Genomic DNA, 22,236 nt, shown 5'->3' on the forward strand with positions numbered 1-22,236 from the left:
GCTGGACACAGAGACTAATCATCCGTAATAGTCTGGCAGCACTAATGCATTCAGGGGACAGCAATTAATGCCTGATGGGGAACATCAGGAGGACGGAGCTTGAATCTGGCAGCCTCTGGCAAAGTCAGTTTGAAAACCTCAGGCTCCATTTCTAATTGAGGGTGTCTCCACCTGGCTTGGCAAACTCTATGCCTCTCCAAAAGGGAAGAAATAGCTTCCTAAGTGAGGCTCGGGAGGAACAAAGGCCTCATTAGGATCAATCACTTATTCCAAGTACACATTCCCAAGAATCTCTATTGATGATCTCAGATACAAATGAAGTAGTAATTAAGGATGTAATGCAAATGATCTTTAGCTTAGTAACTCTCTGTAATTGAAATTTACTAAATTAAGTCTGAGATTTTTGAAACTAGGCCTTTAAAAAAAATTTCCCCGATTATAATTACCCCCTCTCCTCCCTCCTACCCACCCTTCAGTAATGTAATTAGTTTAAAATAAGATCCGTGGTAGGGCTGATGATGCGCTGCCTACTGAAATGCTGGCCGCCTATCAACAATCCCCAGGGAGTGAAGAGAACAGGGGCTCGCATCAGTCAGAAAGGCCGCTGTCGTGCTGCCAAATATAGGACAAGGAAACTGGACACAGAGCTTGTGATACCGACTGTGCCGGGTGGGAGAAATTTCTTAGCTCTCCCTTCTGTTTCTTTCCCCTCTGCCCATAGAACTGGGATAAGCTATGGACCATTCAGAGAAAGAAGGGAATAGACTGGAGTAGGAGAGGAATTGGAATCTTTAGGGGATGCTGAGAAGGCCCCTGACAGGAGAGGCAGAGGGCTTGGGCAGATCAGAAACCCGGCTGTTTTCTCAGAGGCCAGAGTGCTAAATCTCAATCTGTAATAGCCCTGGGACTCCTCCAAATCCTGTCCTCTGCCACCTGATAGGACCATCCCTGGCCTTAGCTCATTTCTCCTGATCTGCCCCAGCAGAGGGCAATGCCCGCCAAGCTCAGCCTGCCCAGAGCCCAAGAGGAGCTGTGTGGCCAGAGAAGGAGCCCCAGCAGGAGCTCCAGCCTCCCTGTTCTTTTCCCCAGTCTGGTTTTTGTCCCAAACTGGGACAAAGAAAGTGGGTTGAACATTGTCCTGGGTATGTTTGATCTTCTAGAAGAGCACATTGGCCTATTTCATTTAATTCAGATGAAAAGACCAGCTTGTCTTTGAGATCACACTCTAATTTCATCAGAGCTGTCATGTGAGAACAGAAGAGAAGCTACCCACAGCCTTCCTCCTTCCCTTCCCCACTCCTCCCCTCGCTCACCCCACCCTCCCGGCCCACGGCTTCCTGAAAACTGTTAAATCAACGCAGAAACACCTGAAGTCCATTGACCCTCACAAAGCAAAAGCCAAGGGCTGCCAGGGCCATCTTAAGATGCTGCATGAGAATAGCAACTCCCTGGCAAGCAACACAGACCTGAAAGAATGCGTTCTCCCACTGGCCCCCAGCCCTTCAAAACTGCGTGTGCGCACGCGCCTGCTTTCTGCCATCCATTCACATCACCATTGTTAGAAACTTCCATAAATGCTCAACTGAAGCGCTTGTCAGACAAGCAGCAGAGTTATTTCTGAGAGCACAGCAGGTGTATGTTCCATTTGCAAATCAGATGGAAAAGACAGACAATAGCAATCTCATCTCTAGATAAGCCCTTGCTTAAAAGTTGCCCTGAGCTAATATGGGCATGTTGACTGTTGGATCCTGGTGCCCAGTGTGGGGCCTGGCATGTGGTAGGTGCTTGGTAAATATTAGCTGAGTGAATAAATGAATGACTCACTCTTCTTCAAAAACTTTTAGGAGCTTCTCAATGGTATGGAAAAATGACATGATTCTAAAATCTGGTATTGGGGATCCTGCAATCAGATGCCTGCCTGCCTTGCCCGCCTGGTCCTGTGTTGCCAGGCTGGAGTGCAGTGGCCCAGTCTAGGCTCACTGCAACCTCCACCTCCCGGGTTCAAGCGATTCCCCTGCCTCAGCCTCCTGAGTAGCTGGGACTACAGGCACATGCCACCACACCCGGCTAATTTTTGGTGTTTTAGTAGAGACGGGGTTTACATGTTAGCCAGGATGGTCTTGATCTCCTGACCTAGTGATCTGTTCACCTTGCTTCCCAAAGTGCTGGCATTACAGGCATGAGCCACCGCGCCCGGCCGCGACTCTGCCTTTCTAACAAGTTCCCAGATGATGCTGATGGTGCTGGCCCAGGACCACATCTTGCCCATATCACTCATCCTCCTCATCCTGCATCCCACCAGTTGGTCAAGGTCCTGCTCAGCTGCTACCTTTTTTGTCAATAAAACTGGGCACACTAGCAAAAAATGCACCCCACCCTCCACTCACCTCACTGCTACACCCCTCTGTGCCTGCCAAGACACTTGTATCTGAGCTATTTGGCTGTGTCTCCCTGACCTCAGGGGCCTAAAGTTCTCGTGCCTTTCCCCATACCCCACAGAATCTCATTTAGTACAGCCAGGGACATGCTGCCAGCTGGGGCAGATTCCATTCCATTCACTGGGACCTTAAAGAACTTCAGACTCCTTGATGCAGCACTCAGCCCGGGGGGTCCAAAGATGCAGGATGCCCAGAGACTGCCCTTGAGATTAACATCTGTTTTCTGGGTTATAGTCACTGCTCACTGAGCCCACTCTGCTGTCCTTCCAGCTGCTGGCCTGGGGCATGACTGACCTGAGCAGACCACTGGATGTCCTCCCTGATCTAAACCAGTGGGAGGTTCCTCTCACTAATACACAGTTCCAAGTTCTCAGCTTGACTTGCTGTCTTTGAGACTCAGAAGGGAGGTGTCACTTTCGGTGGTAAGCCACAATATGTAACTCACAGAGGGCAGTTAAGAGGCAGGTGAAAGATGTTTTGCAGCCTGTTGAAATGTCAGTGACTAAGACCCAGGGGTGCTCTGAGAACATTCTCACTTCTCAGTTGTGGGCACCTAAAAGGTTACTGTCCACCTGGTTCTCCTGCCATGTGGACTTATGGCATCATGCCCTCACATCCTCATGGGACCAATGGTAAATTATGGAACCTCAACTCAGCCTGCTTAAGTAAAATGGAAACTCTTTGCTCACCTTTGTGGCTTGGCCCAAGGTGACTCAGAATTGAAAAAGGAGGTACAGGAATCTGAGATTTAGGAACCATGTCTGTTCTCATACATGCCAGGACCCTCTCTCTGTCCATCCCATTCTCATCTCTGCATGTCCTTGTTTGTGGGCCTAACTCTCTCTTGCTGCATTCAGGAGAAAGGGTACCATGCCCACCAAGGCAGTGTGGAATGGAAGGGGGACTGTTCCCCAAAGGAGATAGGAGTGCTAGAGATCCACTCCAAATGGTTAGCAAATGTTAAGTCTTTGTCACAAGTCGGGCACTCTGCTGTTTTACATATATGATCTCATTTGATCCCCAAGCTGACTCAATGAGTCAGGTATGGCATTTTCTGGTCTGACAAATAAAAAGGCATGACACAAATCATACCTCAATCCCTTCTGCCAGCTCCAGTGCTGGCTTTGGGACAGCCAGAAGATGTGACCTGGATGGGAGGATGCATTTCCTTTGGAAATAAGCATATTATCCTCGAAGGAGGGCCCAAAAGCCAATGCTTTAGCTCTGGTTGTCTCTCTATCAGTAGTTATGAAGCTAACACCATAAATGTCAAGTTGTTAATTTTGGGTAATTTAGATCTCTCTATTAAACCATCATTTCTCTGTGAATCTACATTGAAGGGAGAGAAGTCTCATCAAGAAAATCAAACGGGTTTCTTCCACTGTCTCATCCAGCCAAGACACATATCCTTTAGGATAGTATTTAAAAAGACAGATGATCCGATTAGATGAGGATGAGGCATGGGATTCTCCCTCCAGACCATCTGCCATTTGGAGATGTTTTCATGGATCCTAGGACCCTACCCAAAAAAAGGACTCCTCTCTAGCTCTATTTCTGTGACCACTTCTTGCCTATATTTTCTCTAAGAAGAAATGGGAGTTGAGACTTGCTCACAACTTTACCATTAAGAGAAAATAAATTATAACAGAGCCTGGTCACTACCTGTCTGAGTGGTCCACTGACCCACCAGGGGCGTGGCTCATTGGCTGCTGAGTTTCTCAAGGCTGAGAGCAGCCCCTCCAGTGTTCTTACCTGACTGGGGACTTCATGCAGCCACAGGCACTGCCTCTTCTGCTCTCCATCACATCCTGACTCACAGCACAGTGGCTGGCACACAGCAGGTGCCCAAGAAGTGTTTGTTAAACAAATGAGCGATATCCCATTCTCCAGTGGTGCCTCAAACCATAACTGAAATCAGTTGGCGACTCCAAGTCAAGGTCACTGTGCTGAACATTATAGTTATAGGCAGCAGGGACCATCCTTTCCCAGGTCTGAAAGAAGGACCCAAGTTCCTCAGAGACATCCATGGTTCTTCTCCCTGGTCAGTTCTGAGGGCTCTGTTTTTGGTTTCATCAATGCAAATGCCAACTCTTTATGTAAATATTGTCATAAATTCCTTCTCAATATTCTGCTGTGCATTTGTTCAATATAAATGTGCTGATCACAGGCTTCAAATCTGGGCAAAGAATATTTGACTAAAGTCAGACAACCAGAGCTCCAGCTCTATGACCACTAGCAAATGCCAATATTTACTGCGCACTAACTATGTGCCTTATGCTTTATATGCATAATCTCATTTAATCCTCAAGACAATCCTATGTAAATGGTGCCATCATCATCATCTTGATTTTACTCATGAGGAAAGTGGAGTTTCTAGGGTGTAAGGACCTAGCTCAGTGCCACATAGCCACATGGTAACTACTTAGTTCAAGGTAGAGTTAGGACTCAAACCCATCTGACTGACTCCAGTGCCAGTGCTTTCAAATCAATCTGCAGCATTGCAAGTCACTTAACTTCCCTGCACCTCTGCTTATTTTCCTTTTAATGGGGATAAAAATCATCTTGCAGAATGAACATTGTAGACTGACGCATTGTGTACACTGTAAAGCACCACACACCTTTTGAGGTTAACATTGCCATTGCCATTGCCCCCAATCAAAGCAGGGTGTGAGAAGCCAGCACTAGATTAATCGGTGCTTCTCTTCCCTTAGGCATCGTGCCAGCACTTCAGTAATCAGCAGACATTACCAAACACCTACTTTGTGCCATTCACACAAAGACGAATAAGAGGGTGCCCTTGCCCTCAAGCAGCCCACAACCTTATGAGCGTCTCCACTAGTTAATGAGGGTCAAGGCTGGATCTATACACTTACCCCAGATGCCCCCTTTGCTTGATGGTTCCTTGTTTCTCTGCCACTCCAGATGCCCCCTTTGCTTGATGGTTCCTCGTTTCTCTGGAAGAAAGAGTAAAAGAGAAGTTTGAGCCTAATGGTTGGACCTCTAGGGCACAAAGAATAAGAGGGCAGATAAGTGGGAATACAGGCCACCCCTCAGCTCTGGGGATCACACTCCAGGGAGGAAGGAAACCCTCCTTCCTACAAACCATGGTATTACAGAGTGGTTAATGGGTTCAGGTAGCAGCTCCCCGCTTTCCTGGCCATGTGAACACCAATTTAAGGCTCAGTTTCCTCATCTCTTAAGGGGAGGTGATAATTTTGGTAACATGTGTAAAGAGTTTTGGTCAGTGTCTGGAGCAGAGCAAACGTTAGGTGATGTGTGACCAAAGGCGGGGGAACTGGTAGCTCAGGCTGCAGCAGCAACAACCTCGTGAGCCAGTGGGAGGGAAGCGGCAGCTGTGGCCGAGATGAGGGGAAGCCACTGAGGACCCGGGGAAGGAGCAGCACCCCTTCCTCAGTGAAGCACGGGGACTCTGGAGCAAGCACCCGTGTTGTTTAAACAGCCCTCACTTGTCCTGTGTAGCCTAGAGAAAAGAGGGCCAAAATACCAAATAATGAAATCAAAATGTCTTTTCCACATTAAAAACTATTGTTTGTTTACAGAGCAAGAACATCAGGTATTTGTGTCATGCTTTCAAATTCATTAGATTCTCAGAACAACCCCATAAGGCACAGAAAGAAATGACCACCCCCATTTTGCAGCTGGTGAGACTGAGACTTGTGAGCTGACACCGTTTGATGAAAGTGGTAGAACCGAATTAACACCTAGTGCTTGGTCTAGGGTTTAACACCCTCTTTCAGAGCAAACCTTTCTGGAGCAAATGGGAAAAAAATGCAGATGCCTGCCTGGAGAAGCTTTTAAACTTCCTATTCCTGAGCCCTCCTGAGACCTACTAAACAAGGATGTGCACGGTCTGAGGAAGCTCCCTCAGGGGAGCGGATACCATTGCGCTGGCACAGTGGACTGGCATCCTGGAAACCAGTAGCCACAACAGTAATGCTCTGTTTGTAGCTGTAAGAGGGTTTGGAGCAAACACCCTGGTTGTCTGCCAGCCCCAGGCACCCTCTGCCCACTCTTGCTAGGATAACTGCACTGGCCCACCGACTGGGGTTATGCCTATCAATAGTCCCCCACCCAATCCACCCTCCACTGCAACCACCCCCTGCCTCGCCCACATGCAAACCCCTGCTTAGCATTCTGCTCAGCTCGCAAGCCCCTTAGCCTGGCTGACAAACCCTGCCTGATCTGACCGCATTATCCACCGCTCTCTGCTCCCTAGCCCCCAAGTCTGCCTTCAGTCTCCAGATCTGCAGAGATCCCCTCATACCACAAGCCCTTGCACTTATGCCTCCTGCCCTCTCAAATGCCCATGGCCTCAAACCCCACTGCCCTCCCCTTCCAGTTAATGCCTCCTCCATCTGATGGCACAGGGAAGTCTCGTCAGTCCCCAGTCTAGGGCACAGTCCTTTGCTACGTGTTCTCTTAGAGCCGGGATCCCTTCTTTGGGGGAATCTCATCTCTGATTACAGCTGTACATGGAGGACTGAGTTTTTAAAAATTTAGTTCCATCTCCTCTCAACACAGAAGAGAGTTTCTGGAGAGCAGGCATCATGGGGTCTGCCCTGCTCATCGTGTCTTCTCACTGCTTGGCACTCAGTGAACGTTTGTTGAATGATATCGCATGTTATTTGTAATGGGACAAGCCAGGAGCCCAACTGCCTCCACCTCCCGATTCCCAGGAGGCAGGACGTTTGGAGGAGGCCAGAGTGATGAAGCCATTCTGACATCTGTGCTCCCGTCAAAGTGCAACGTCACTAGGTTTTATTACCACGTAATGTGCATGGCCGACATTCCCAACTTTGTGCCGTCCACATCCCCTACCCTGGCCATGAGAGACTCCCACACCACAGTCTCCTTCATCTCTCTTGGGTTTGAATTTTTATGAAGTGGAATTATTTTTGTGGTCAGAAAAGGCCATATAAATAATTTTTAGTCTGTCAGAACTGGGCAAGACTCTAAGGTAACATTAGTTCTGTCTCTAAAAATCAGAATTTGGAAGGAAGTATAAAGTATTTAATGTATGTCTATTGAAAGTATTTCAAGAAGCACTAGAAATTTATTTGAAGTTTCTCTTGGCATTCTGAAGTTGAGAAAAAGAGATAATGTCATGGTTCAAATATCGTCTCTGCCCCAGACACTGCAATGTGTTGTCAACTTTAAGGGATCTAGTGAAGAATGTGAGAGGCAGAGTGAATTCTCACAAAAGAGGCAAATGCCTTGCTGGGCTGCTTGACGGCCCTCCCTGAGATAAACAAGGAGAGCAAATCCAAGAGCCATGGTTCTGTGTGGCAGCCCTCCTGACACCTGCTTCACCCCAAACTCCACCCTGCATAAAGGCCAGGGATGGGGTGAGATTATTTGGTTTTACACAGTATTACTTTTTAAAACCCTAAGGTTTAGTAGGTTGGTGGTTTGTTTTGGGCTGTGTCAAACAATTCCCACATGAAGTGATTGCATTTGAATTTCACTTACCTATCTGAGACAATTCCTCACCTCTCCCTGCTGTGAGCCTATGTCTTAGTTTGCTTTGTGCTGCTATAACAGAATTCCACAGACTGGGTAACGTATAATGAAGGGAACTTTCTTTCTCCAGCTCTAGAGGCTGGGAAGTCCAAGATCAGGGGGTCGCATCTGGTGGAGGCTTTCTTGCTAAGTCACCCCATGGCAGAAGGGCAAAGAGACAGCGAGAGAGAGACAAAAGGGGCTAAACTTGTCCTATTATGAGGAACCCGTTCCCACAATAATGGATCCACTCACATGATAATGGCATTAATGCATGCATGAGGGCATAGCCCTCATGGCCTCATCACTTCTTAATACTGTCACAATGGCAATTAAATTTCAACATGAGTTTGGGAGGGAACACACATTCAAACCATAGCACCCTAGATTCTGGCCCAACTCTGGCTCCTTACTGGTGAGAATCTCTTTGATTATTTGAAATAAGGATCAAATAGCTGTTAAAGAATGCATGCTTTGGGCTGGGTCTGCAGAACATAGCCAAGGGCTTTGCTGACAGAAGCAGAGTAGTTAATGGCAAAAGTGTCGGGAGACTCAAACCTGACTGGGTCAGGTGACCTCATTCCCTTTATCATGAATCTTACCACATTCAAGCAATTTTTCTCTCTTTACCCCCGGTAGGCTAGACCCAATGGGAACCTACCTGCTAACCTATAATTGAGATTTTAGCATTGCATTAGGGTTGGGGGATGAAAGGAGGTCATTTTAAGCATAATAAATTTTGAGAGTTGAATAAAATGTTACCTCCTAGATTCAAAGAAAGATTGGATAGGCTGGGAGATTGGCAGACAGATTTAAAGAAATATAGTGGGCTGGTCCACCCCTGTTTCTTCTCTGTAAGGCCACTGTATAGAAATCTGTAAGAGTTTTTGTGAACATGTGACCAGCCATTATTCCAAAATGTGTCTGCCACTTGATCATTATGCTGATGAATGGGCAGATGGATGGGTGGATGAATGGATTTATCCACAGTGGCAGACACTGTCAGTGCCCTGCCCATATTCTCTGTTTTCATTTCTACACTCCAAAACCTGCTTATTTCCCACACCTGCCACTCTGTCTCTTCAAGCCTTTATCTGGCTGGGAAAGCACATCAGGCCTAGGAGCCAGAAAAGGAGAGTTGCTGCACTGGAAGCAGACTTCAGCCCATGATGGATGGGGATGTGGTAGATAAAGACCCAGTCTCAGTTGGGTGATTCTGAGGTATTTCTACACAGCAAGAGTAACCCCCAGTTGCCCTCAGTGATAACTGATAATGCACTCTTTTTTTTTTTTTTTTTTTTGAGATGGAGTCTTACTCTGTTGCCCAGGCTGGAGTGCAGTGGTGTGATCTCGGCTCACTTCAACCTCCTCCTCCAGGGTTCAAGTGATTCTCCTGCCTCAGCCCCCCAAGTAGCTGGGATTACAGGTGCACACCACCATACCCAGCTAAAATTTTTATGTATTTTCGTAGAGGCGGGGTTTCACCATGTTGGCCACGCTGGTCTCAAACTCCTGATCTCAAGTGATCCACTTGCCTCAGCCTCCCAAAGTGCTGGGATTACAGGCATGAGCCATTGTGCCCAGCTGATAACACACCTTTATTGCCTTTTTTCCTTCCCTATCTCCTTTCCCATTTTCCCCTTAATGTTTCCTGGGATCACCTTCCAAATGAACTCTTGTACTCAAATCCTTATTGTGGAACATGCTTCTGGGGAACCCAAACTAAGACATCCATCTCACTGACTGCTCTGTGCATGTGACTGAAAAGTCCCCAGTGTCACCCTTTAGCCCTCTGCTTCCTAAAAACAAGAATAATATAGTTGGAAGAAAGGTGACAGCTAACTCACACATCATTGGATTAGTACCTAACCCTATCAAAGCGCATCATCACCAGGTCTTATTGCCAAGCAATGTGGTGGCTGACAGTGTTGACCCTCCTGCCATCAGCAACCCCCATCCTAACCACGAGCAACTTCCAAGTTCCTCTTTAGCTCCATTGGCTTTGAATTTTTATGCGGCACATTGTTTAATCTGCACCTAACTGGAACAGTATTAAACTCATTCTTGATTACTTCTCTCTGGAAACTCTCATCTTATTAAGTATTTAACAGAAGTTCACATTCATTACTGAAGCCGATCAGGCTCTGTTATTTAATGAATGAAAAGAGGACTAATGCCAGACCCACAAACCCATTTTCCTGGCCAACCTTCTTTGACAATGCAGCTTTCCTTACTCTAAGGTTGTCATGTTTGTTAAAAGAACAGTCCGTTCAGCTTTTTTCTGATTATTAACGCTCTAAATTCTCTACAGATGCTCGGAATACCTGCAGTAATTTCTAACAACACTAAAGGAGTGGTTCTCAGCCATAGCTGTGCATTAGAATCATCTGGGAAGCTTTTGTTGCAAGGGTTCCTGGGCCCCACTACAGACCAATCAAATGGCGATGTGCAGGCAGCAGTATTTTAAGTCTCCAGGTGGTTCTAATATGCAAACAAGGATGAGAACCACTGATTTAGGGGAACAGAGTTTCTATAAGGCTTTGAACACCAGCTGCCCCAGGAGCTACAGATTTGGAAAAGCAGGAAGAGGTAAAAGTGTCATTGATGACAGACCAAGTGACATAGCACACATCTAAATAACATAGTCACTGCATTTGTGGCCTACCCTATGCTTGACTCTACCCTTTACTCACGCTTCACTCTCTGCGCTTGAGCCAAGGGACCTCAGGATGCCCCTCATCAACCATGTAATGATCTTTTGCTCTCATAATATAGCAAAGACTTCTCCCCAGAGAAATTTCAAATCAGGAATTTTATTTTCTCACATGCAAGTTGAGCTTCATGTAGTCTCATTTCTCATGCATTTTAATTTCCCTATCTTCAGAGCTGAGTAATTTGTGCTCCTGGGTGATTTTTGAACCTTCAGGTATTAGATGAATGTGGCTGCCTTTGTCCCTGGGAAGTTATCCTACAGAAGGTGTTTCTCACATCCCCAGAGTCCAAAAAATCAAAATGGAACCTAAATGCTGTGACATTTCTTTATGACTGAGCTCTACCCAGGGCTGTCCCTTTATGGGCTTAGGGCCCTGGAGGATTTCTTTAAGCCTGATAATGTATAAACTTTATACAACCTTATAAGACTTTACAAAATCATAGTGATTATTTAGGATTCCAAACTAAGGTAACATAATTTAAGTGAGTCCTTGAGCCTTTTTTTTTTTTTTTGAGAGGGAGTCTCGCTCTGTCGCCCAGGCTGGGATGCAGTGGCTGGATCTCAGCTCACTGCAAGCTCCGCCTCCCGGGTTTACGCCATTCTCCTGCCTCAGCCTCCCGAGTAGCTGGGACTACAGGCGCCCGCCACCTCGCCCGGCTAGTTATTTTTTGTATTTTTTAGTTGAGATGGGGTTTCACCTTGTTAGCCAGGATGGTCTCGATCTCCTGACCTCGTGATCCGCCCGTCTCGGCCTCCCAAAGTGCTGGGATTACAGGCTTGAGCCACCGCGCCCGGCCGAGTCCTTGAGCCTTTTAAGATGTTTTTATCATTCTCAGCAAACTATCGCAAGGCCAAAAAACCAAATACCACATGTTCTCACTCATAGGTGGGAATTGAACAATGAGAACACTTGGACACAGGAAGGGGAACATCACACACCGGGGCCTGTCATGGGGTTGGGGGACGGAGTGGGGGGATAGCATTAGGAGATACACCTAATGTAAATGACGAGTTAATGGGTGCAGCACACCAACATGGCACATGTATACATATGTAACAAACCTGCATGGTGTGCACATGTACCCTGGAACTTAAAGTGTAATAATAATAAAAAAAGATGTTTTTACATGTTGGCATGTATCTGCATTTTTTCAGAAGGGGGAGACAGTCTGTAGCTTTTTTCAAATTCTCAAACAGGCTTGTGACTTCACACAGTTTAAGAATTAGCAACTTCATGCTTTCCTCTCTTGCCCAAGAGCCCAAATACAGACTTCTTGATGTGAAAGGGACTAATGTTGAGCCTCCTGGTCTCTTCCCTCACTTTGTTCCCTTCTCCTACCACCTTCCCCCTCACCATCTAGGGGCTCTAGAATGTTACAGGATATAGGTTTCTGGTCACCAAAGAGGAGGCCTAAGGCCACAGAGCACCTGAAAGTCAAGGAGACAAAGTGATCCAGCTCCCAGGATCCAGCAGTTCTTCAGAAAAAAAGATTTGGTATGGGTTCTCTGGTGGTGCATGAGATCCCAAGCAAACGCTGTCCCAGACTAACATAACTCCAGGCTGAGAGCTGGCTTAGCTGGAGAGAACAAGCCCCCCTTTCTTATGCAAGCACATGTGATCCTTTTCTTTCCCCAACTTCTTAAAAAGGCATGAAAAGTGGTCATTTGTCACTGTCAGGCTTCCCACTGTATCAAAGCAGACACTACGATGAAATCCCACCTCAGCATACACCTTACTCCCTCACCTTGGAAAGGGTGAGTCTCCCAGTTTCTCTGGTGCGATGCGATGTTGGGGGGAATCAATAATGTCTCACCTTCAGGGTGAGACGCAGGACTCTGTAAGTTCCATAAAGGGGAGGGGGACTGTGTGTATGGGGGGATGGTGGCATGGGGAGAGGGTGCCAACATTTATTGACTCTCTAGTATGTGCCAGGTGTGTGCTATACCCTTCAATCATGATCACTGCCTGGTGAGCAACTGCTACACAAGGTCACACTGTTGGGCTGGAAAAATTCTCAAGTCCAAGAGACTTACTCTTAAAAGAGGAAGAATAAACCTTTTTAGTGCCTGTGACAATGACCGCCAATTGCACCTAGTATTTCATGCTTTTTCTTTAGCAGCACTGCCCAGTAAAACTTTGAGATTAAAATGTTCCATGTCTGTAATGTCCCATGTGGTCATCATGAGCCACATGTGGCTACTGAGCACTTAAAATGGAGCTAGGCTGACTGAAGAACTGAATTTTAAATTTCATTTAATTCATTCAAATGTAAATGGCCACATGTGCTAGTGGCTACTCTATTGGACAGTACAGTTCTAAGGTAGATCTGATTTTTAGCTAGACCCATGGTCCCCTGAAATGATGCCTCTAATTCACAGCCTGTATTGCAGTCACGTGATTAAGTTTTGACCAGTAGATGCAAGGGGGGTGATATAGGCCACTTCCAGGCTATGCCCTCGAGGGAAGGGCATGCCCTCCACATTGCCTTTTACTCCCTCCTGCTGGCTGGCCCAGGCTGTGGCCGTGAAACATCTGAAATCATGAAGACAACACCTTAAGGAGAATACAGCAATAACATAAAAGGAAACTGGGTCCTGGAGGATGCTTTCATGAAGCTGTGCCCTAATTACAGCTCAGACATCTATGTGTGAGAGAAATAAAAATTCCACTTCATGTAAGCCACTGTCATTTTGGGTCTCTGTGACTCTGAGCCACACCTATCTTCTATCCTAGCAGACATATAGTCTTCCTCCCTCTTACAGAGGCTGGGGAAAACAAATGTCCTATGTATGAATTTCAAAGCTGCTGTCAGATATTTATGCAGCTTAAGGGCAGAGGTATTTGTGGAGCCTCTGCCCAGCAAAGCACTGCAAAGGCAGACCTGAGTTTAGTGGGACATAAGGTTATGGAGAGCCAGTTTCTGTGCACAAGAAAGAAATCAGGATTTGGGGGGAGAAGACTGGCTCTCAGAGAAGGGAGAAGGGCCTGGAGAGAGGAGGGACCTGAGAAACAGCATCAGGATTGGCCTAAGGGTTAATACAGTCAGCAGGACAGTCCCCAGGGCAGGAATAACAGATGGGCTTTCTCAACAATGGCATCTGTTGTCCCTGTGCTGAACTGTATTGCAGGCAACCCCTTGCTTGCTCCAAACACTACTGCATAGTCCAGCCTTGTGTGGATGGTGCTTTGGAGAAAATTAAGGAATTGGGGCAGCATTCAACATGGAACAAAGCAATATGAGGAACACAGCAGTCTTAGGAGGAAAGACATGGGGTTCACTTAGGAGTGCAGAGGAATGGAGAAATCTGAGTAAGAGGAGACTAGGAGAAAAGGAAGCTCCTTGAGAGTTCCAGCAAACTTTTCAGGAAGAGAAACGCTGGCTTCCACCAAATGTGGGATGGGGGTTCCTGCCACTTCACTTGAATGTTAGAGAAAAGCATTACCCCAGAAGTGTGTATGGCCTGCAGCATCCAGGCAGTTGACACTTGGTTTTGCAGTTCCTCATGGGACCATCTTTCCTCCTGGCCAACTCCCAAAAACCTGACAGCCAAGTTGGGAAGAGAAATGAATGTTTCTTCCATGCTTTCTCTAACTTGGCTTGGATTAAAGGAGAACTGCTCCTCTTAAATCAAGAGTACACAATCATTAGGAGGAGTGAGAAAATCTGTAGTTGGTAGAGGGCCAAAGTGGATTGGTGAGCCTGGTAGTTGGAGACAGTCAGAACAGGAGTTTGGGAATTCTGGGTTTTAGATGGGCCAGAATCCCATATCCCAACTGGCTCCTGAGACAGAACATGGAACACTTGCAGAAAGGTGTTAGATGTTGTTTCTGCTAATAGTAACACTGTATTTAATGTTCAAATATATTCTCTGTTTACGCTTGTTCAAGTGATGGAATTTTAGGAGCTACACCTGGGGTAATAGAAAGGTGACAGGTGTTTCCTTGGTAATTCTCCTGAATATGGTTCTATCACATCTCTAGTATAATTCAGATATAGACTTAAGGTTGGGACCCACTGGAAAAGGATCATTTGGGAATAAAAATCTTCACGTTTATTGAGTGCCTTCTATGTGCCTGCGTGCTGCTAGACACTCTACATTAGTATAGTCTTCACAATCCAATGATGTAGCTTTATTTACATATTAATAAGGAAACTGAGGCTAAAGAGGTTGACAATTCGACCTAAAGTCACACAGTGAGTACGTGGTATGGTTGGGTTCTGAACTCAGACTGACTGCCATGGAGTCCACATACTTAGCCACTACCATTTTCTACCTCTTTGCTCTGGGGGTGTTGTACTTAGGCACTGGGTGCACACACCCCTTCAGAACCACACAGGGTCTTCCCATGAGCATGAAACTGCACAGAGGACTATATCCTCAAATGGCAAAGAGCCTGGGGTGAAGCTATACAACTATTAACGAGCAACCTAGAAGTTTTTGCTTTTATTAGTTATATACACCTCTTTATCAACTTAGTTACTAGTCACATCATAACAACCATAAAAGCAGAACATTTTCAAAGCATTTCTCTTATTTGATATTCCTAGTAGCCTGAATTCCAGGCAAACAAGATTTTATCGTAATCTGAAAAATAAATGGTCATTTCCAACCCCAACTTTAACTTTACTGAACATGTAGCATACTCGTTTTATTATTCATTGCCTGCCAAAGCCACACATTTTCACTAAATCTTGCAATTAGTGGAAAAACTATATTTTAAATACATACGTATAGTAGGTGTGCTGAGTATAAGCCTTAATGAAATTCATTTTAAAACAGTGGCATATCTGCTTGAAGATTGTATGAAGTACATTTCCCCGTGTCTTGTCTTAGGTTAATAAATACCTAGCTTAACTCCTGGCTTCTATCATTGCAAACCCTACCAAGTAAAATAATATATCTAATGATTCTGGAAGAAGACATTTTCTTCCATTTTGAGGAGTGTCTTTTACCTTGGGATTATGAATTTGAGGTTTATCTGATAGTGACTTTGCATGACCAAAAATGCTTTGGAGATTATGACATTAATTTTTAAGGAGGAGGAGGTTCAGGACTGTTGTCTTGCTGTGTAAAAATCTGTATTTTAAACATGTAATTCATTTTTAGTTCTACGTTTTGTGTATATAGAGTCCATATTGCTGCCTTGGTAGAAAGCAAGAAAGAGGGTTTTTACATTTTCTGTTATATTAGTTACATCAAATGTTATAAAGGAGATAGAATTGAACAGCTTGTAACTGTACTGAATCCGATTTTCATTTCATAAGATTTATAGAGTGATGTGAGAGTTTAACCTTGTCCTAAAAAGGCTCTTAAATGGAAAACATGTCAGCTGTATTGAAAAAGGGCCTCAAAGAGCTTCTCCCTGCAGGAGTCAGAACTTGTATGGTATCATCAGCTAGTCTCAGTGCCGCTGGTGAAATGTGATTTCTCAGATAAAACAGCATCCCAAGAAATGACATTTACAAAACGTGGTTCTAGCCAGTTTGGAGCAAGAATTCACACATTCACACTGCCATCCTCACTGCTGGCAGAGACCAAATTGAGAATATTTTTAGCAGGAAGAGCTGGCACTTGGCTCTGAATCCCATGGCTAGCGCCTGTGGAGAAACAGATAAGGAGTTGTACGGTTTGCTCCTAATAACCATGTTCCCTTGACATTGTAAATTTTTGCACAAAATTACCCAGAAGGCGTAAGAAAATGCTCTTTACTGCAGTAAACCACTCCTGTACATGGAAAGTATATAGTGAGCACTGGAGAGATCAGGGTTTCCTTTTCCAAAGTTTTTGGAACAGACTCCAGCTTTCTTTCCACCCAGCGAAAAGCTGCTACAACACTTAGCAGGGTGGGGTGGGAATGATTAAAATTTGTTTGTTTTAAATGTGAATCATGACAAACCTAGAAATTAGAAACTTAGAGAAAAACTTATCTGAGCAAGGATAGTCGCCAAAAAGCTCAGAGCAAAATTGAAGAAGAAAAAAAAAAAGTCCTGATGCTCCAAGACTTCAGACTTGTATGCATCTGGTACTGTCGAGAGATGCCCTACACTGAACTGTCTCCCCCCGGGCCAGGCGGCGCCTCAAACATTCCCCACAGCCTCCTTTTAGGTGAGGGCACAACTCTGCGAAGATCCAGGTAGGATCAATGTTATCTGGAAGAGGGGATATGTTAATCCCAAACTGCTGATTGTCAAACTATCAGAGTCCTTAAGGAATTGGTCTAAGGGTAAGTTTGGAACGTAGAAACTGAGTGCAGAAGGGAAAGGAGATCAAGAAATGGGTTTTGAGCACGAGACAGGGCAGAGCTGGGCATGAAAGGCGCCCTTGAAAACCAAGGGAGATTGGGTGCCTAAATTTTGGGAATAGGAGATGGGATAGAAGCTCCTACATTAGTTCTCATTGACTATGACCCAGGTATACAGAGTTTTTTAAAGCCGATTTTTCATAAGCTGTTATGCAACACTTGTCTTCATCTGTCAGGGAGCCTGCAAACCCAGTTGCACCACACAGTGGTGTGACTGTTTTTGTCCCGTCTACAAAGCTCTGGTTTTAGTGGCTCTGCCAATCACAGCTGTTTCTGGATTGTTCACAGGGACCGAGCACGGGAGCAGCGTGGGCGGCTGAATTCCATAGAAGCAGAGACCTCATTGTGACCATCAGCCCAACCTGCTTTCATGGGGTTTTCACCAGAGCTTCCCACAACAGCTAAATAAGGGGAGCATTTCTCCCTCGGGCCCCTGTCTGATGCCTCCTGTCCTCTAAGAGGGGTAGAAAGTGAGAGGAAAAAGCTTAGCAAGTCTGAATTATCCTCAGCCCAGGGGATAACCAGGAACAACTGGGGTTCTCCCGGATATTCGCTGACCGTCCTCCCCTCGTGCTCTGCTTTGTAGACCTATCACTCAATGGGCCCTGAGTCAGGGGTAATTTACTAGCTAATTTACCAGTCTCACTGCTTCACAGTGGGTGGAAGCTTCCAACTGGCTTGCAGCCCTCTCAAGTTTAAAAAAAAAAAAAAAAAAAAAAAGCCTATTTTCTGCCATATTGAGCTTTTAGGCTCTAGGCAGAACTTTAATAAACTGAGCCCCAAAGGACGTCCCTCACATAGGGGGCTCTAGACAGCAGCCCTGACTCATGGGCCGATCTATTTCTTGCCTAAATTTAAAAAGTCCAAGTCTATTTTTTCCCCTTTCTGGGAAGCTGACCGAAACAAGTAAGGATATGCTATAAATGCCTTTCAAGACTCGACTTGCAGGCTCTAATTATAATTAAGATGATAATATTACTTTGAATTTGCGCTGTCTTTCTTCCAGAGTGCTCCGAGCGCTCTCAGCTGCGTGATGGCAGGTATTACGCCCTCATGTGTATCTACTTGCAGCTTCTAATTACACCTTCTTTTGATTCTGAACTCACCTTCCTTCCCTGAGCCTGAGGCACAAGGGCCGCCTCACTGGGCTAACTTCCCTCGGTGTCTGGCCTGCCCTCCATTCAAGTTACCTGCTGGAGGAGGTTCCCCTCGGCGGGGCACCTGAGAGCTGGGCCTGACCCGCAGGCCTTTGCAGATTCACTGGCTTCCTCAGGCCCCATCCTGCTGGGAGCCTCTCTGCTGTCGTCACCCTCACTCCCTAGACTCCTGGGTGCCAGAGAGTGAGCCTGGCTTCCTGCCCTGTCTCCAGGGAAGGGCTCCTCTCTGAAGGTGCTCCACACCCAAGCCTGCCCTCAGTGGACTCTCTGCCCTCATTGCCCCATCTCCAGGACAGGGGCAGGCTTGGACTTGCTCATGTCCTGCTATCCCGTGCTGGGATCACACAGAAGCTTTGTGTGGTCTTCCAGGATCCCTTTGAATGTGCGCTGCAGGAGGAAACTCCAGCAGACTCTGACTTTTCTGGTCCCTCTGAGCTAAAAGAGTCCTACAGTCACTGAAGCCCTGAAATGTAATCTCATTTCAGAAATCAAATGTCCAGTCCTGTGGAATAACAAAAACTCTAAACTGAGAAAGATTTAGAGTCCTCATCTTTCTCCCAGCTCAGGCCTACTGGGTGGGGCAGTTGTGACTGACTCTCCTTCCCCTCTCCTCCCTTCAGCTGCTGACTATAGTTCCCCAGGGTTGGAGGAAGAGGAAGGAAATCTAGAGAAAAGTGCAAGAAAGTTCCAGGGTGGGCCTTCTCAGGACTTAACTGGTATTAAAGTTCAATCTTCCTCAGTAACTCCCTCCCCCTCATCATCACTGAGTTCTCTCACCTGTGGGTCACAGGCGAAAGGTCGACGCATCGCAATCCCGGCAGCTGCCTGTGCTTCCTTGGTTACTGGAAATCCAGCAACATCTCTGATTCTCCTGGCTGAGGTTCCTTTACCCCCAGGGCACTCAGTGAGCCAGCTTCCAAGTCCCTGCCTTCATCCTTTCCCCATTTCCCCAGCCCAGTAAAGCACTCTGTCCGTGCGCCTCCATCTGAAGACCTTTCAGGTTTTCAAGGCTGGTCCAATCCAGTCTGCTCCCCAGACTGAAGCTGATACACATTAAGTTCTCCTTAAGCCCCTCTATTGTGAGAGGAAGGAGCTGCATCCTCCATTTATCCCCACTGTGTGCACAGGCACTGGAGCTTTCTCCAAAAATCCTCCCTGGAAACCTTGTCCTTTCACTTCCATTTTCAACTCTATTTTTAATATGGATCTTGTAGAGGGGGTTAAGAATAATCTGTTTTTTTCCTGACTCTGTGGGCCTCATTTTGGAACATGGTTTCTGTTGTCTTGGTTCTTTAGATGTAACCCAAACACGGTAGGAGAGGGAAGCATGAGCAGAAGTCTTCCCTGGCCTCCCTTTGGGACTTTTTTTTTTGAGACAGAGTCTCGCTCTGTCGCCAGGCTGGCGTGTAGTGGTGTGATCTCGGCTCACTGCAACCTCTGCCTCTCAGGTTCAAGCGACTCTCCTGCGTCAGCCTCCCAAGTAGCTGGGACTACAGGTGCACACCACCACGCCCAGCTAATTTTTGTATTTTTGGTAGAGACGGGGTTTCACCATGTTGACCTTGTGATCCGCCTGCCTCAGCCTCCCAAAGTGCTGGGATTATAGGTGTGAGGCACTGTGTCCGACCCCTTTGGGACTTTAACATCACATGTTCCCAGGGGCTCTGATTGTTAGAATACAGATTGTCTCCACTTCCAAGCTGGGGCTTTTATGAATCCATAGTGTTAAATCTCTGGAGGAAAATAGGAGGATGATGTCTGTGTGTGCGTCCTTGTGAAAATCAGTACAGGTGTAGGTAGTCTTCCTCAGCCTCCACTAAAATTTACTTAGGCTTTCTAGCAAGAGCAAGAGAGCCATGATGTTTGGGATAGTTTTATGAATGTATCTTCTGGGTGCTTGGTACCCAGAAGTTTATTTCACCCAATCCCAATCTGTTTCCCTAATGACACAACTATGATGTATCTTGGAATACTTACCCCTTCTGTTAGTATCATCCAGGGGTCTAAAGGAACGGTTTGAAGAAGCATTCACATATTTTGGAAAATTATAATCTAAGACACTGCCCAGTATATTACCTTGTATATAATACCTGTAATATACTACTTATTATATAAAAGGTAATATAAAGAGGCCAGGCGGGGTGGCTCACACCTGTAATCCCAGCACTTTGGGAGACCGAGGTGGGTGGATTTCTGAGCTCAGGAGTTCAAGACCGGCCTGGGCAACACAGTGAAATCCCATCTCTACTAAAATACAAAAAGATTAGCCGGGTGTGATGGTGTGTGCCTGTAGTCCCAGCTACTCAGGAGGCTGAGGCAGGAGAATTGTTTGAACCCAGGAGGTGAAGGCTGCAGTGAGACAAGATCATGCCACTGCACTCCAGCCTGGGTGACAGAGTGAGACTCTGTCTCCAAAAAAAAAAAAAAAAGTAATATATTGAGCAGTGTCTTTGACTATCATTAGTTACCTTCTGTTAAATGTAAACATATGATAAAACAACTACTGATGTTTAGTGCTAGAAAATATTTCTATCCACAAGCAAACATTTATGCTTCCTTTTATTTGCCAGTGAGAACTATACAACTTGATGTATTTCTTATTTTGCTTTCCTACCAGGAAGCTCAGCACTAAATTTAGTGTTCAATTGCAGCAACTAATTCATCCCAGCAATCTGGTGTGTTTATCTCGTTTCACTTTTATTTAGTTTCTGTTATTTTTCTCTTTTTAAAAGCTTTTGTTGGCCGGGTGCAGTGGCTCATGCCTGTAATCCAAGCACTTTGGGAGGCTGAGGTGGGCGGGTCATGAGATCAGGAGTTGGAGACCAGCCTGGCCAATATGGTGAAACTCCGTCTCTATTAAAAATACAAAAAAAAAAAAAAAAATAGCCGGGTGTGGTGGTGCGCATCTGTAATCCCAGCTACTTAGGAGACTGAGGCAGAAGAATTGCTTGAACTCAGGAGGTCGGAGTTTGCAGTGAGCAGAGATCACACCACTGCACTCCAGCCTGGCGACAGAGCAAGACTCTGTCTCAAAAAAAAAAAAAAAAAGCTTTTGTTATGGTTTTAGATATATTCTAATGTTGTAAACCACCTCCAATCCTGTTTTTTTTTTTTTTTTTGTAGTTGTCAGGATGTATAATAAATCCAAAATAAATATGAATAAAACTCACATTTGTTCATTCTTTCAAAATTGTTTATTGATCACCTCCTACATGTCCAGCATTTTGCTAGGTACTAGGAGAAACTCTGGAGGGCAAACAGACCAGCACTCCCCTTGGAGAGCTCACAGGCACCAGATTCCCATGCAGGAGGAGAGCAATGAAAACCCAAGGCCCCAGGGAAAGAGCCTGAGAAGAAAAATGATGAAAGTTTGGAGTTGTAGCAGCCGGGAGAAACAAGTGTTTCCCAAGAAAAGGTAAATCCTCTGCTGCAAAGAGACCAAATAAGACAAGAACTGAGATGTGCACATTTGGCAACAAGAAGGTCACTAGCTACTCTGCCAAGTGCAATTTCACTGGAATATTAAATGAGAGATAAAGAAATACGGTCATTAAGTGTCAACAACCCCCTTCACAAAGTTTGGCTGAGGCAGAGAGAGACCGGGTGGGCCACTGGGGAGAATGTGATGATTTGTGCTAAAAGTGGCTCAGCCCCATCAGGTACCATCTTGGTAATGTCAAATGATTATTTGAATTCCTGTTAATATCCAAGTCTTGATGGTCTGGGAGACTTGGACTATCAGGTCGATGAGAGAGGAAAAACACTTCAGTTGCTCATTGCTTGGCTATCTTCTATTCTCTTAAATATCACTGTGGCTGTGGCTGCTGTCTTCCCAGAGTACCCAAGAACCCATGAGCACCTTAAGGACTCTATTCTCAACTCAGACATCTGGCACGCTTGGCTGCCAGTATACCGCTGGACTCCATCCCAGTTCAACTTAAGAACACCACACTTTATAAAATCTGCACGATCAATTCCTCTGCACATCAGAGGAAGTGGAGTTGGCCAACAAGCCCCATGAGCATGGGAAACACATTTACATTCCATTTTTCCAGGTCTGGGTTTATGTCCCTGCAGACCTCTGCTGGTTGGTTTCCGTATTCA

The sequence above is a fragment of the Macaca fascicularis genome, chromosome 13, assembly GCF_037993035.2.
Source record: "Macaca fascicularis isolate 582-1 chromosome 13, T2T-MFA8v1.1".
Classification (NCBI taxonomy): Eukaryota; Metazoa; Chordata; class Mammalia; order Primates; family Cercopithecidae; genus Macaca; species Macaca fascicularis.